At 34.6% G+C, this 18,232-nt stretch overlaps 1 long non-coding RNA gene across 1 annotated transcript in view; it reads right to left on the bottom strand.

Moving 5' to 3' along the window:
- Positions 1-11,675, bottom strand: part of LOC309857048 — a 229,979-nt gene extending 218,304 nt beyond the window's left edge. Inside the window, exon 1 of the long non-coding RNA XR_014307451.1 lies at positions 11,621-11,675. This is a non-coding gene — a long non-coding RNA (uncharacterized lncRNA). The remainder of the gene's footprint in view (positions 1-11,620) is intronic.
- Between the last annotated feature and the right edge of the window lie 6,557 nt (positions 11,676-18,232).

The raw sequence follows: 18,232 nt of genomic DNA, 5'->3' as shown, positions 1-18,232 counted from the left end.
TGTCCTTGGCCCTGGAACAATACTGTCTATGCTTTCCCAACACCCAAAGCTCCACCTGCTCCTCAGAGAAGAATTCCACCTTCTCTCATGTGCCGTTGCCCAGGGAGGCCTATCTGCCCTGACACCCAGCCCAGCTTGCCAATGGTGGACTCAAATGACTAGTATCCCTATTACTCCTGTCCAGATTCCATCATAAGCTGTAACCCTTACCCCCCACCCTCCATGAAAGACTCACTGCCTTCTCCTTTGTCCCTTTCCTACTGGCAGGAGCCAGCTGCCTACCTGAGGCCTTCACCCCTTGAAGTTCACCTCTCTTCCCCTTCCTCTTCCTCCTCCTTACAACCTGCTCATGAAAGAAAGGAACAGAGAGGCAGGTACTTGCTCGTGGCTACTTCCTTCCCTCCCATATGTTGGACCAAGACCCCTCCCTGTCATCTGGTACTGCCTGGACGTCAAGGGAGTTGGAGATGAGGCATGCCAGTGAAAGCTGTTGGAGCTTTCCTGTTTTGGTTTTGTCTGCTTAGCATAACATGTAAGACTGAGTTCTGGTGGCAGGGACCTAGTCCTTGCGGCTATAGCACTAGCGAGGGGAGGTCAACTGCTCTGGGCCTTGGCTAAGAGCAACCCCTGCTCCAGAGATATGGTGCCAAGGGCTTATTAATATTGATACTAATTTGCTTTGCTGACCAAATACCTGGTATCAAAAGATGGGAAGGCAAAGACTGGAAGCAGTGTTGTGACCATGGGGTCCAGCCCCAAACTATGAAGAAAACACAAAGTGTATAAATCTGAGTAAGTATATATTTACACACCTTTTAAAATAGGTTGTTATCAAAGATTTAATCAATGGGTAATATGCTCCTCGTGGCTGGGAAGCATCAGTTGCCATATATTAAAAACAAAGAAAAGAGGTGTCTGGGTGGCTTCCTCCATAAGTGTCCCTTCTTTTCAGGTCATGATCCCAGGATACTAGGATGGAGCCCCACATCAGGCTCTCTGCTCAGTAGGAAACCTGCTTCTCCTTTTCCCTCTGCCCTGCTTATAGTTCCTCTTCCTGTCTCTCTGTCTGTCAAATAAATAAAATATTAAAACAAATACAAGAAAGAAACAAAATGTTTTTAAAAGGTCTTTTTTTAAAATTTTCTAGGGGTGCCTGGATGACTCAGTTTTTTAAGCAGATGTTTGCCTTTGGCTGAGGTCATGATTCCAGTGTACAGGGATCCAGCCCTGCATGGGACTACTTGCACCACAAGGAGCTTGCTTCTTCTTCTCCCTGTGCACGTGATTCCCCGTTCTTGTGTGCTTCTTCTCTCTCTCTCTCTCTCTCTCGCTGTCAATAAACAAAATAAAATCTTTTACTAAATAAATAAATAAATAAATAAATTTCTAAACCTACTTTCAGTTTAGGTCCCTTAACAAAAATTGCTACTGCTTCATTTTAAAAAAAAGTTAATTTAGAAAGATGCTTCCAGAGTTAAAAAGCTGTTTTGTTTCTTTGTCAAGATTAAATATAGAAGTGCTTTAAAAAGTAAAAGAAAAAATATGCTATATTAACACTAATCACAATATAACTTTGGTGGTTATAGCAAGATAATGAAAAGTGATTTTAAAGCAAATTTCATTATCAGACATAAAGATCAAGTCAAAATTACAGAAGAGTAAAAGGATGAATTCATCAGAGAGTATAATAATTCTTGACTTTTAATACTTAATAACAGATTTGGGGATATATAGGGAAATACTAAGAACAAAAATCATAACTTCCACCTTAGAAGAGAAATGGAAAAAAATTTCAACACCCTCATTTTAAGATTATATAGACAAATGGTCATCAAATTGGTAAGATATGTAAGACTTGAACAAAATTATCAACTAACTAGATATGCTTGATATTACAGAACACTCCCAACAACCACAGACTACATATATCTTAAGCCATGATTTTCTTTGCAAAGGTCAACATTGATAATGTTCTAGTCATACCTCCGTGTACCAGGAAAGAAGTAGCATATTTCTTGAAAGACACAGCTATCAAAGCTCCATTGAGAAACTGTAAAGATGGAGAAGGGATTTGCAAATTCTATATCTGATAATGGACATCTACTCTGATTATTAAAAAATGAATAAAAATAAAAAACCTTACTAATAACCAAACAGAGTATCCAATTTTACATGTGAAGAAAATTATTGAAGAGACATGTCCCCAAAAGGATATGGATGGCTTATAAGCACATGACAAATTTCTCAACATTTAGACATTAAAGAAATACAAATTAAAATCATAATGAGACATGCTTACATATCTATTAGAATGGCTAAAATTATAAAGGCTAATTGTACTTCGTCTGAGCTAGATTGGGAAGCAACAAAAAATCTAAACTGTTGTTGGCATATATCATGATACCACCACTTTGGAAAATAGTTTGAAAATTTTTTTAAATGCAAAATATGTTGCAGTTACACAAATAGCCATTTTACTTCTAGGCATTTAACCAAGAGAAACAAACCCTATGTTCATACAAGGACTTGTATATGAATTTCATAGCAGCTTTTAGAATTGAAAACAGTGGAAATGTTGTTCATCAATGTCCATCAATAGAGAAAAGACAAATTATGATCTATTCATTAAAGAGATTACTATTCAACATCAAAATGAACTATTTACAATTGGAGATCCTCAAAGTAATGATGCTGAGAAAAGAAAAGCCAGGCAATGAATAGTATATACTGTGTGATTCCATGACTATAAAAAATCTAGAAAATACAAATTTATATATAGTCACAGTCATCAAATATTTTGGTGTGATTTTAGTGCCTTCTTCTGTGCTCCCATAGCTTCCTACACTTGGATCTCCGAGCATTTGTTACACCATGTGAAAATATGAACTCTTTTTCTTTATTCTGTCTTACTAGAATAAGAATCCTTGAAATTTTATGGACATTTGAACTCTCAGTTATTAGCAGAAATTCTATCACACAGTAAGTTTCCAAATATAAAAGCCAGAGTTTTACAATGACTTCTAAGCTTTCACATGATCTAGCCACTCATTTAACCTCGGTGACCGATTTACCTGCTACTCTTCAGTCACACACAGTGGCCTCCTTGCTATTCCTCAGATATGCCAGGCATGATCCAAACTTATGGCCTTCAAGATAGCCAATTCCTTTGTCTGGAGTGACCTTATTGCTGATAGTTCTGGGCAAATTCATCACCTTTCCATACCTTTGTTCAATTGTCAGCTTCATTGTAACAACCCTGATCTTCCTATTAAAAATTTTAGCTCCCCATCCCCTGCCTAGCAACCTTGATTTTTCTCACCCTGATCGAATTTTTATTTTTCCCCATTGTACTCATCATTTTTGAATGCACTATGCAATTTTTATTAAGGTTTATAGCTTTTAATTGTCTCACCCATTAAAATAAAAGTTCTATAAAGCCAAGTATTTCATTTACCAGTGTAGTCTGAAGTAATATCTGCAATATAATAGGTTCAGTAGACAACTGGTAAATTTCAAAATAAATTAATGTTGAGCATTTACTGAATTTCATAAGTCATTTCAATATTTTTTCCAAAAAATAAACTATGTAAAACATACTTTAAATTTAATTTCAAAATATTTTATAGCCTATAATGGACTATATACGTAAGTCTTAAAGAAACAATCATATAAATAACCATTTCATACCTACTTAAAAATTGCATAATACCACACTTCTAGATCCTCTCTGAACGCTCTAAAATAACCCTTCAAAGGAAATACATTTTTAAGAATAATAGATTTTTGTCAACTTAATAAAATAAAAGTTTCATTCATCTATGTAGATCATAATAAATGTTATTAATAAGCATGAAATTATAACTCTGAAGTGTGCTAAAATGAAACCACCTGCAAAGGGTGAGAGAACAAAAATAAACATCATTATTCCAAATAAGAGGAATTTATTACCTTTGAATCAAAGCATGTGGATTTGTTCATACTGGCAATAAAGGAATATGGAAACACAAACCATAGAAAGTCATATTTTAGATTTCTAAAAGACTTCGAAGTAAAGAGTATACATTTTTTAAATGCTACATAATGCTACATAATGACAAGATGACAGGTTGTGACAAAGAGCATTTTAAAAGCTCTACTCATAATGGAACGGAAGGTCATTTCCTGTAATTTTATATATATCATTAATTTACTATATCTGGATACAACATATTACCAAACAGATGTTCATCAAAAACTAAATCATTTTTAATGGAACATAATAATTTGTACCTACATGTATTAATCATTTTTTTCGATCTAACATTTATAGTCTCGCTAAATATTTTATCAGTTGTTGACAAAATTAAAAAATAAATAGGATAAAAAGTCATGTTTGGAAAAGTAGATTTTTTTTCAAATATGCATTTAAATGAAAATATTTGCTGATAATTTTAAAACTTTAAATGTAATTTTATATATATCTGACCTATCAGATGATATAAAATTTTTGGAGAAAATATGACATATTTTTTGATCTTAGTTGAAGGTATTAATAAAGAGCAACTGTTTGTATTATTTGTATTGTGATATCTTAGTTAATAAACATGAATAACTGGTATAAAATATGTTTTTTTAAAAATTTTATTTATTTAATTGACATAGATCACAGGAAGGCAGAGAGGCATCCAGAGAGAGAGGAATGGAAGCAGGCTCCCTGCTGAGAAGAGAGCCCACTGTGGGACTCAATCCCAGGAACCTGGAATTATGACCTGAGCCGAAGGCAGAGATTTTAACCCACTGAGCCACCCAGGTGCCCTAAGATATGTTTTTTTTTTTATATAGAATTATAGTTCTTGCCAAAATATGGAACTAGCTGGAACTGAATGCCTCCTTCAAAGTCAGCTCTGGAGAAATTATGCAAGTGTAATATGGAACTATTTCAGATATTAACCAAAAACAAAGAAATGATGATAAGTTCCTTAAAAGACTCAAAGTTGCACTTGACTGGTATTTTTAAAGCTCTATTCCTAGTTTGAAGACAGGTTTTGATAGGCCTGTCACTGTAGAAATCAGCTGGATGTTTAGAGGCTATCAGAACTGTACAAAAACCTTGAAGGGGTAAAGACTTGAAAATTCTTTAGAGAGATTAGATCCCTAAGGCATTATTCCTTCACACATTTTCCTCCAATCAATTAAGACTGATGGATGAGGGGCACCTGAGTGGCTCTCTCATCACGTGGGTGGTGGGTTAAGCCTCTGCCTTCATCTCAAGTCATGGTCTCTGGGTCCTGGGATCCAGCCCCACATCGGGCTCTGCTCAAAAGGAAGCCTGCTTCCCTCCCTGCTTGCCTGCCTCTCTGCTTACTTGTGATCTCTCTCTGTCTCTGTGTGTGTCCAATAAATAAATAAAATCTTAAAAAAAGGCTGATGGATGATAAATTATGAAAACTGCTCCCTCCAAATGATGCTTCTTCATAAGGATTTAAGAATTTAAAATTGTAAGAATTTAAAATTGAAACTTGATCGTAGGATTTATCTTATAGAATAACATCAAGTGAAGGCAGTTATTATTAGTTCTGAAGTATTTGTGATTCTGAATTCTTGGCCTCATTAGTAAATTTATTTTTAAATTCTCCCATGGAGTGGTGATTGGCCTTCAGTCTTTCATTGATGTACATCATTGGGTCAAATGAGATGTGTGTGCCCAGAACTATATATATAATCTTCTTTGTATTTCACTGGAGATGGCATTTCTGAGTTTTGTTCAATTGAATTTGGACAGATGTTTTAATAGTCACTTCTAGAGTTGGCCCTGGAGAATATCTTCCTTTTTTTCTCTTCCCGATTCTCTGAAAAACCCTGACTAATTCACATTATCACAGTGATATCACAATTCAAGTTTTCCAAACACTATAGCTGCCAAATAGAAGGAAGCTACTCAGAATGTAATACTATTGTGAATGATTGAGAAAGAAAACCTTATCATAATTAAGCTACCAGGTTTCAATGTATTTTATTGTTGCTTAGAAAATCCTAGCATACCCAGACTTTACAGAGATTTGATGATCCTAAGAGTTGCTGAACTCATGGAGCAAAATAACTATGCACATAAAAAGTACAATCACTTACCTAAAAAAGATGATGTGGTTAACTTTATATGGCGATCCAAGTGTTATTGGAACAGGAATTTAAAAAATAGCTTAGGGGCGCCTAGGTGGCACAGTGGATTAAGCCACTGCCTTCAGCTCAGGTCATGATCTCAGGGTCCTGGGATCAAGTCCTGCATCAGGCTCTCTGCTCAGCAGGGAGTCAGCTTCTCTCTCTCTCTATATCTCTCTCTCTCTGCCTGCCCTCCATCTACTTGTAATCTCTCTCTGTCAAATAAATAAAGAAAGAAAATCTTAAAAAAAAAGAATGACTGTACTTTTAAAAAATAGCTTAAAAGGGGCGCCTGGGTGGCTCAGTGGGTTAAGCCGCTGCCTTCGGTTCAGGTCATGATCTCAGGGTCCTGGGATCAAGCCCCACATCGGGCTTTCTGCTCAGCAGGTAGCCTGCTTCCCTTCCTCTCTCTCTGCCCGCCTCTCTGCCTACTTGTGATCTCTCACTGTCAAATAAATAAATAAATTATTTTAAAAAATAGCTTAAAAGTATATGATAAAATAATGATTTACATATACAAAGAAAAGATACTATACTGTGAATATAAATTAAGTGAAAATTGTTGAAATAAAGAATACGATAAATGGAGACTAAGATGAATATAGCTGTAAAAGGAATAAATGAGTTGGGAAAAACAAACAAACAAACAAATTAATGACTTCTGCCCAAATGCAGCAGAAGAGAAAAAAAAATAAAGAAAATATTTAAATAAGTACTGAGATAAATTTTGGAGAATTAAAGAAAAAGATACCAGACTTAAAATGACGCCAAACATGAGAAATCAGAAACAAAACAAAACAAAAACCACACACACACAAAACCACTCATATACTTTATGGTGAGTTTTAAGAATATCAAAAACAGAGAAGAGCACAAATGATGCCCAAGAGAAGAACAGATCACCTAAAATGTACAAGAATAATACTGACAGCAGAATTCTCAATAGTAATAGCATATAAAGGAGACAGCTGGGTGTTTGTATAGATGGCAAAGATATTTGAAACTAGATATTATACATCAAGCCAAATTATTGATTAAATTTGAGAGCACAGTAAAAATACAATGAAGCATGTTAGGTCTTAGAACATTTATCACACAGAGACACACATTTTAGAACACTTCCTTGGAGGACAGCTCAATTTAGAGAGAGAAAACAGAATTATGTACTCAAAGGCACATTTTGAAGGAAGGATTGAATATAGTCTGCACTGCAAATATTCTTTAGTCGTATGTTCTGAATTTCCTAAATTTAAGAAGTATTTGTTCAAATATTTATCTTTAAATAAACCCTAGGAGACTTTTTCTTGGATTCTGGAAAATCAGTCCATTTGGATACAAATCTTTTTGTCACTGATGGAAATTTTGATAGCCCTTAACAGTGGAATGCCTAATGTATTGTTACAGCAATTGTGATTTGCCAATACATGGGTGATGTGTGTGTGTTGTGTGTGTGTATTTTTATTTTTGATGGTTTTACTCTTCTATGAGATTTTTAAGTAGACATAATTTTAATAAATTATGATTTGTTGAAATTTATCTGAGGTTATATATAATAAAATGAAATTTGTGTGAACTAAAGAAGTGCGTCTCCATTTTTTTGTTTTAAGAGTAGACTGGTCTTTAAAAATTGTCCAAAGAAGTACATTATATTCATTATTAAATTTGATAATATACAATAAAGTATTTATGGTCATATGGAACCATATCAAATTCTACTATTAATTCATATTTATAATTACCATAAGAGGAAAAAGGGATATTTTTCAAAATGAAAATTAGCGTATTTTTCAGAATATGATATGGTGTTATTCACTGAACAGAGGGAACAAATGTCAAGGTTTAACACAGTTTACAGAATGTTTTAACATAAATTGAAATTTAAGTCTGACCAAATTTCACAGTTTTAAGTAAAATGGTAGCACTTTATAACCTTGAAAGGTGGTAAGTGACCCAAAACATTGCATAGAAAAACAAATTTAACACTACACTAGTCTGAGATGGTTAAGTGATGGTACAACTTGCCATTGTGTATTTTTTTTTTCTTTTGGTGTTGTCATTATATTTTATTTTAGCCATTCTGGTAAGTGTGTAGTGATATCTCAGTGTCATTTTAATTGCATTTCCTTGATGTCTAATTATGTCAAAATATATTATTTTGATGCTTAATGTTCTGAGCTTTCTCAGTTCAAGACCATGAAGCCACTTAGGAAAAATACAGTTGCAGATGCACTCATAGACCAACTCTTATTTAGAAATAAGAAGAAACATTACTACCCATTCCAACAAAAAATAGACTTGTTATGCAGTAGGGATTTTATAAATTACCTGACACAACTTATATAGTAAGATGAAATGGGACAGGCGGCTTCTTGCAGCTATATACAACATCATTTTAATTTCAATTTTCAGTATAATTTTTCCAAGCTATACACAGAATGTATATTTAATGTAAATTGTGAACATTTTAAACTCTGTATATGGAAATTAATCAATTTTAAGTTTATAACAATCAAAATTAACAGAAGTTTATTTTAAATTAGTTAGCTTTCTCTGCATTGCAAGACAGAATAATCAAGAATTGGTAAGAAAAAAATAATCTCTGTAAAATTACCGGGGGTGCATTATAAAGTGTTCGGTAACTGATCAAACTCACAATTTGAATTGAATGGCAAGTGATTTTTAAAATCTGGAACTCATTGTCAATTTTTTTTTCCTCATTGTGTCTTAATAAATTACTGTGTTCATTTGCATGAAAGTGAAGAAAAATGCATGACATTTCATCTCAACACTAACACTTTTAACTGGCAACTCTGAATGTACTTTACAGCAGTGTAAAAAGTAAAGATCAATGATGTTTCATGAAATATTTGTTATAATTCTCAAGGAGATAGGGAGTTTGTGCAAAAATGCAAATCACTTTGCGACTAAACACATTGTTTATTTCAGCTAGTTTTAAGAAAATATGCTAAGACTCTCTCAAAAAAGGAAGCAATGATTTAGGTTTTCCTTCAAACTCCTTATCTAATCCTGAACCAACAGCACATAGTTCAAAGAGCAACTAATTTGAGCAGCTCCAATTTACACGTTTCCTAACAATGCTTAATTTAGTGGAATTTCTGTCCAATTATGTTAATTTGATGTAGTGAAAGACAAACATTCAAAAAGATCATCCTTAATTTATATAGATTGCCAAACTCTGCATTTTCTGAATGACGCCCAGGAACGTATTTTCAAAAACAAACAAACAATGCCAGAACCACTATTAGGTCATCTCTAGGCAGAAAGTGACTCAGAGGCTACATTACTCTCTCCCTGAAAGTATACTGTAGGCACTGAAACTACTACCCTGAGTCTGTGCTATCAAATTCCTTAAGTTAGAAAGTTTTAAAACCCATCTGTGTGGGAGTATTTCATTTACAGATAGAGATTTGGTTGTTTATACATTTTCATACTTGATTTTTAGGGTGTAATAACTATGTTTTAAAATTCATGGTGGTTTTGAATACTGTTGGATAATTGTGCTAAAATGGTATATCCATTCCTTCTAGGAAACAGAAATTATAGAAAGGTAGTGCTTTTCAGATCTGACGTCTTTGAGTCATTGCAGTTTCAGTATAAATGCAATAGGAAAAGTGACATTCATGTTTATGATATTTTCTATAAATAAATTAGAATGTACTGGAGGCCTGATATAAAGTGGGATGCCGAAACTTCAGTAAGATCTTGTTTTCAATTCAAAATAAATTTTATTTTTTATTTTTTTTATAATGTTCCTCAATTTCAGATAAGCACCCCTCTAAGGTCCACTCCATTTTTTTTGAGATTTTATTTATTTTATTTGACAGACTGAGATCACAAGTAGGCAGAGAGGCAGGCAGAGAGAGAGGGAAGAGGAAGCAGGCTCCCTGCTAGGCAGAGAGTCCGATGCGGCGCTCGATCCCAGGACCCTGGGATCATGACCTGAGCCGAAGGCAGAGGCTTTAACCCACTGAGCCACCCAGGCGCCCCCAAAATAAATTTTAAATTGAATTATGCACGTCTAAGTTCAGAGACAATAAACATCAACCAACACAATTAATAAGTTCTATTTCTTGAAATTTCGGGAACATTGATAGTCTCATCTCCTGGAAGAAGAACAGCTAAAATTTTTGGTCATGGATTCTTCCTAAAACATCATTTTCCCAAAGAAAATTAATGTTATGAATTTTCACTGATTGTTATTGATCATGAAGAATATAACAACCACGATAAAAAGAGTAGGAAAAACATGATATCTCATCTGTAAGGGCATGTGGAAAGTAGGAAATGCTAATAAAAATAACTACCATTATTTCCTAAATTAACATAATATAACAGAACACAAATATTTCATAACAATATTTTCTAGGCTCATTCTGATAACTCTTTTCAACATTCAAATTTAAAGGTTGAGGCATGTGATATATATTACACAAAAGACATCCCAAGGAATTCGTTAAAAAAAAAATAACTCTTAATAAAGGACAAATCCAAAGGAATTTTTTTCTAATTTAATTAACAAATTATGAATCGACTTACCTATTTCATCACAGTGTATCAGGCACCAATAATATTTTTGAATCGTCATACCTGATGCAATAGTTACCATCTTTCAGACATACTGATCAGGAACAAGCAAATAAAAAAGAGCACCGTAGCTTAAGATCTACCTGCATAAATATAGGACTACTTCAGACAGTCTCTTCACCAAAACATAGCAATGAATAGAAATCATACATGCTCTGTAATGGACATACAGATGAGATAGAAGGGATGGGTGTTAATATATGCAGAATCTTTATTAATTACATTGTAAAACATAATATGGAAAAACAGAATACAATTTTAGAAATACCCAGGTCACCATCATTGTTTTATTTTTATATGTGTAGGTAAGGAGTTTAATCAACAATCCATGACTATTCAACTTCTTATATTTTGAAAATTTTAGCAAAAGTAACAAACATAGCAACTAGAAAATTGTATCTATCTGCAAAATACAGCTTTGCCAGTATGGTAGAGGGAAAGCAAAACAAAATAAGTAAGAAAAGTTTAACATTTCACAATAGTTTTACTTTTATTTTTTTATTTATTATTTTTTATTTTTCATTTATTATTTACTTCTATTTTCTACTTTATTTTAATGAAAATGTCATGACCATAACATAAGAGCAGAATTAAACCAACATGAGAAATTATTTTTTCATAAGTTAAAATAAACTAGCTTGGTGATTAATTCAAAAATTATATTACAAACTTCAGTGTGCTTGCAGTAAGTATCACTGCATAAACAAATGAGTCAGGAGTCATAAACTAATGATGATTCTAAATGTTATTTAGAGAGACATTCTGTTCTTAATATATTTCAAATATTCTACACAAGGCAAAGTGGATCCAAGTAATCTGTAGGCAAAATAAGATTTTAGAGAAGTATATATTTCCAACAGTATTTATAAAATATTACCTTTATGTAAGGCATCATCCTGGACTTTGTGGAAAACACACAAAGGAGTAAGAAGTGGCCCTTTAAGAAACATATACAATATCAAGGTTTAACATGAAGCAGCATGTCTTCTCTAAGTAAAAAAAACATTGTACCAACTGACTTTACTGAAACTTTATATTTATTGCTCTCGTTTTAGGTCATAGTGTCCTTCTGCATGCAGGCTGCTAGAACGGACATGATATAGACTGAATAGCTTATAAAGAACAGGAATTTATTTCTCACAGTTCTAGAACTGAGAAGTTCAAGATTAAGGAATGGGCAGATCCAGGGAGAGCCCACTTCCTCATAGATGGCTATCTTCTCACTGTAAACGTACATGATGAATGAATCAAGAGAACTCTCTGGGGTCTCCTTTAAAAGGACTGTAATCCCACTTATGACCTAATCACCTCCCAATGGCCCCTATGTTTTAATACTATCACTTCCAGAGTTAGATTTCATAATGTGATTTTGGGAGACATAAACATTCACACCATAGTATATATAAACAAAAAAAGACACAAAAACAACAAACAACAAAAATTATTTTAACTACCTATTATTTTCAACTACATAAATTTTTAATTTGTTTCTATATAATATTAAATAACTCATTTGAGTGATTCACTTATATCCAATGCATCTGAGTGCAATTAAATTTGCTTACCCAACATATCCAGCAGCATATTTCTTCAGACTATCCCATTCCCCACCTTACGGGATTTACCACAATTAGAAGACAGGGGATAGAGGATAGATAGATAGATGTATACGTAAACACACTTGTACATACACATATGCATATTTTTTCCTGTTAATGATACTAATGCAAATAAAATTTAAGCTCAAGGAAACCTGTCTTGTGTGTTACTTAATATCCAGTTTTTAGTCAACATCCAAAAACAAATAATCCAATAAAAACATGGATAGAAGACATGAACAATTGTTTCCCCAAAGAACACATTCAAATGTTCAGTAGATAACATGAAAAGATGTCCATCATCATGTATCATCAGGAAATTGCAAAGCAAAACTAGAAAGACATACCACCTCACACCTGTCAGAATGGCTAAAATCAACACTACAAGAAACAAAAGGTGTTGGAGAGGATGTGAAAAAGTAACACTTGTGGGGGCTGCCTGGGAGGCTCAGTGGGTTAAGCCTCTGCCTTCAGCTCAGGTCATGATCTCAGGGTCCTGGGATCAAGTCCCACATCGGGCTCTCTGCCAGGCATGGAGCCTGCTCCCTCCTCTCTCTCTCTACTTGTGATCTCTCTCTGTCAAATGAATAAAATCTTAAAAAAAAAGAAAAAATAACAATTGAGAACTGTTGGTGGTGATGCAAACTGATACAGCCATATTTGAAAACAGTATTGAATTTCCATAAAATTTAAAAATAGAAGTCCTTTGTGATCCAACAGTCCTGCTGGTGTGTATTTACCCAATGAATATAAGAAAACTTATTCAAAGGGATGCTAGCACCCCTATGTTTATAGCAGCATTATTTGTAAAGCTAAGATATGGAAAGAGCCCAAGTATCCCTCAATTGATGAATAAATAAAGAATAAGTGGTATGTATATACAATGGAATATTATTCTGCCATAAAAAAGACTGAAATCTTGCCATTTGCAATAACATGGATGGAACTAGACAGTATAATGCTAAAAGTGAAATAAGTCAGTCAGAGAAAGACAAATACCTTTACTCATATATGGAATAAAAGAAACAAAACAAACAAGCAAAGGGGAAAATAACAAGACATAGAAAGAGAAACAAAGCAAGAAACAGACATTTCATTACAGAGAACAAACTGATGGTTACTTGAGGGGATCTTAAAGGAGTGATGGATTAAATAAGTGATGGGGGTTAATTAGAGCACTTGTCATGATGAGCACTGAGTGCTATATGTTATATTGTACACATGAAACTAATACAACCATATATGTTAACTAACTGGATTTCAAATGAAAACTTTTTTAAAATCCCAGTTTTTAGCTCACATTCTGGCTTACAAAAGGGAATTAGTCAGGAATTTGGAGATTAGTTAATGAACAAATAAGGGGTGAACAGGCAGTTGTTAGATAAAATTACTATCCTTTCTGGCATGATCTTATACCTTTTATCTAGAATTATTTTTATCACTTTAGACTCTTCCTATTTTATTTTGAGTCATTAAACAAAAATTTCCTCAAAGGACCTTAGACTCCATCCAATTTGAGCAACAGTGTGAGAGAGGAAATGGTGTCCAGGAGGAAAAAAAAAAAAAAAAGATGAAACTACTTTTGTTTACTAGTGAATGCATAGTTCTTCCACAGAAGAAGCTCTAAATGGTCATGGCTCCAGCTTTATATGTGTTCAGTCATATGTTCAGAAGTAGGTAACACTATCAAAAAATATAAAGCATCTGAGATTATTTTCCCTTATTTGAAAGCTGGTGTATGAGTCTGCCGTGGTTTCTTGGGTGTTGATAGAAGATGCAGACTCATGGGTCAGAAATAATATAGTTTATTATTCACAGCAATAGAGGTAGCCAGAATATTAACAGTATTTGTGTGTGTGTGTGTGTTTGTGTGTGTGTGTGTGTGTGTGTGTGTGTGTGTGTGTGTGTGTGTGTAGGGGTGGGAGTTATATATCAGTTCTGAGCCTCAGTTCCCACAAGAAGAATCAAAAAAGAGGCAGATAATATTTGCAAACACAACAGATTAAGTTAAAAAAAAAAGATACCTTTCTGTCTTCCTAGTCTATTCAATACAACCATCTTCAAAGAATGGTCTAGAACAAATAATAAATGCAGAAATGTAAGCAACCAATTGAAAAGTGTCTCCCAAGAAACACACTTTGAGAGTCTTCATTTGACAAAAATACTATAGGATATTACATGGATCAGGTGCATTGAATACGGGAAGGTTAAAATTACAAGGGACCAAATATTTTTAAGCAGTTCTGGCATCCAGTAGAGTTCAAATAGGTTTTATAAGATTGAGGAAAGAAGCCATCAAAACCTGGGCCCTGGGGCGCCTGGGTAGCTCAGTGGGTTAAGCCTCTGCCTTCGGCTCAGGCCATGATCTCAGGGTCCTGGGATCGATCTCTGCATCAGGCTCTCTGTTCAGCAGGGAGCCTGCTTCCCCCTCTCTCTCTGCCTCTCTGCCTACTTGTGGTCTCTGTCTGTCAAATAAATAAATAAAATCTTAAAACAAAACAAAAAACCTGGGCCCAATTTTCCCAAAAGTATGATTCTCATTCTAGTCTCTATGATGTTATCCCTTGAAGACAATGTCTCTAATTGAGTTGAATTAGTTTACTAAAGAGCATACCCCCATTTGTTGTAGGAGAAAAACAATATGCAAGAGGCAAAATGCCACATGGAAGCCACCTGGTCTTCAGTGGATTATAGAATCAGTTCCTTTGGGATGAATTTGTTCCACATTTGACTTCCCACTTAAGGGAAAATAAGAGTGCCTTCTAATAGATTTTAAATAGGAAATGACAACGAAGCTTATACAAGATTATAAAATGGGAAATTTCATTTAGATAAGCAATAATTTCAAAGTCATCTTCTTAATATGACACACTCTTCACATAATCATAATTTTATTTTGGTATTATATAGTAATTTCAAATATAGTAAATATAAAGAATTTACCACTGTAATTATAGCGAGTCTGATCATAGTTTAATGGCAACAAAACTTCAATTTAGAAGTATGGTCTACCAATTATTAATACATTTGGAAATGGTGTGTCATCTTCACTCCACTTTTCTCACTAAAACAGTGAGCCAATAAAAGTAGGTCCAAGCTGTTTACTATGGTCAAAATGGGTTGGTTTTGCACTTGGTAAAGAAGCAGTCATATTTTGGAAGAAGAAAATGAGGCTATTAATATTTTCAACTTATTTTCAGAAAAGGAAAGAAAGGATAATCTAAGCTAAACCCAAAATCTTACACAAGGTGGCAGGATAATGATCTTTTCCCAGATAAAGGGTTTTTCAACTTAGCCATGTTAGGAGGAAGAAGAGATGAGACATTGTGGACTTGACTAACGTTTGTACACTGTTCAAAAAGTTTTCAAAATAATGTGAATTATTTTTCTTCTTTATTTGAGACAAAACAAACAAACAAAAAACCACTAATGAGCTTACTCTTAAAAGGAGGTAAACAAGAAACTAGCAAAGATTGAGTGTTAGGAATTGTCCCCCTCCTTTTTTTTTTAAATTATGTTATGTTAGTTACCATACAATACATCATTAGTTTTTGAAGTAGTGTTCCATGATTCATTGTTTGTGTAAAACACCCAGTGCCCCATGCAATATGTGCCCTCCTTAATACCCATCACCAGGCTCACCCATCCCCACATCCTTCTCATCTTTAAAACCCTCAGTTTGTTTCTTGGAGTCCATAGATTTTCATGTTTTATTTCCCCCTCCAATCCCCCCACTTCATTTTTCCTTTCCTTCTCCTAATGTCCTCCATGCTATTCCTTAGGTTCCACAAATAAGTGAAACCATATGATGATTGACTTTCTCTGCTTGACTTATTTCACTTAACATAATCTCCTCCAGTCCCGTCCTTGTTGATGCAAAAGTTGGGTATTCATCCTTTCTGATGGCTGAGTGATATTCCATTGTATCCATAGATCACATCTTCTTTATCCGTTTGTCTGTTGAAGGGGATCTTGGCTCTTTCAACAGAATGGCTATTGTGGACATTGCTGCTATAAACACTGGGGTGCATATGGCCCTTCTTTCCAGTAAAATAGAGCTAGCCTATGACCCAGCGATTGCACTACTGAGTATTGACCTCAAAGATACAGATGTAGTGAAAAGAATTAGGTATTGTTAAAGCACAAATGCAGGGGATAGAAGTTATGGTACAGAAGAGGGAAGGGCAACCATATGGCAGAGTAGAATAAAGTAGCTCAGGAAGAAATAAGTCATATCCAGATATTGTAAGGCATGTGGGGTTGGCAGGGAGAGCATGAGAAATAATGAGAGAAGAGAGAGAAATTACCCAGGCAGGAGAGGTTTATAACATTTTAACATCTAAGGTAAGCATATGCAAAGCAGAATAGGGAACTAAATAAAAGTTTTTATAAAGCTCAATACATAAGGAATAACATGGAGGACACTGGGAGATGAAGAGAAGTGTGCTGGGGGAAATCGGAGGGAGAGACAAACCATGAGAGACTGTGGACTCTGAGAAACAAACTGAGGGTTTTGAAGATGAGGGTGGCAGGTGGTTGGGTGAGCCCAGTGGTGGGTATTAAGGAGGGAATTTATTACATGAAGCACTGGGTGTGGTGCATAAACAATGAAATTTGGATCACTGAAAATAAATTAAAAGAAAAAAAAGACTGACTACAGACATGGACCTCAGTGTAACACACATATGGAACTCACTGTAATACCAGCCACTTCCCACCGACACACACAGACTATGATAATAATAAATAATAATGCAATTAAGAAAATTGCCTGCCAAATAATTTTTCCTCTTTTTTATTTTTATGATTATTATTTTTATTTTATTTTTAAAGTTTTTATTTAAATTCCAGTTAGTTAAAATAAGGTTAATATTAGTTTCAGGTGTACAATATAGTGATCAACACTGCCATACAATGGCTTAAATAAAAAAAGGAAAAACAAATTTTTAAAGATTTTATTTTTAAAAAACTCTACACCCAAGGTGGATTTCAAACATACAACCCCAAGATCAAGAGTTACATATTTTACTGACTGATCCAGCCAGGCACCCCAACAAATAAAAATTTTATAAAATTGTTGAGTTTGTGGGAGTCTCATTTGCTCAGTCAGTTAAGTGTCTGCCTTTGGCTCAGATCATGATCTCAAGAGTCCTGGGATCGAGCCCCATATTGCTCATGCTCTCTCTCTCTCTCTCTCTCTCTCTGGCTTTTGCTCCTAAATAAATAAATAAAATATTTTAAAAAAAATTGTTGAGCTTGTTTAACTAGTTTTAAACTAGTAGACAGAGATCAAGTATGATGTCATGGGAGGGAAAAATTCAACTTAATCGTTTTAAAAATAAAATGTGCAATGCAAGTTACATCACTTCTTTTATCACCACACTGGGACTTTCCCTACTGATTTGTTGTAATGTAAGGACCTATTTTATATTTTTATATTTTAGCAAGAGGCTTTCATTGAGGTTAACCTTAAACTGTCCTTGCTCCCCTTCCTCCAGGGGATTCACTTAAAAACAAGTCCTGGAAATCAGCTCCAGGTAACAAGCCCATATACAAGGGTGGGTCAGACCAGGTGGAGACGTCAATCAGAGGGAGGGGGGGCGGTGTTTGCATATTGTCTCCCTAGATACTAAGGAGTATGCCCCACTCCTCAGCCCTTTGGGAACCGTTTTGGCACCAATCCTAATCAAGGTGTAATAGGCTGGGTCAAATGTCTATACTAGGGTAAATTGAACCTCAATTGGTCACCTAGCCTCACTGTGGAGTTTCCTGTGTGTGTTAAAATCTCATTGGTCACCTGTGCGTGGCCAGGCCTGACTGCATGGCCTTTGCCCTTAAAAGCTAGACTGAAACAGGGAAGGGTTGCCTTCTCTCATAAGAGGTGTGGCCCC

The sequence above is a fragment of the Mustela nivalis genome, assembly GCF_964662115.1.
Source record: "Mustela nivalis genome assembly, contig: HAP1_SCAFFOLD_280, whole genome shotgun sequence".
NCBI classification, from domain to species: domain Eukaryota; kingdom Metazoa; phylum Chordata; class Mammalia; order Carnivora; family Mustelidae; genus Mustela; species Mustela nivalis.
Note: the sequence above shows the minus strand (reverse complement) of the source record. Positions and strands in the feature narration are given on the sequence as shown.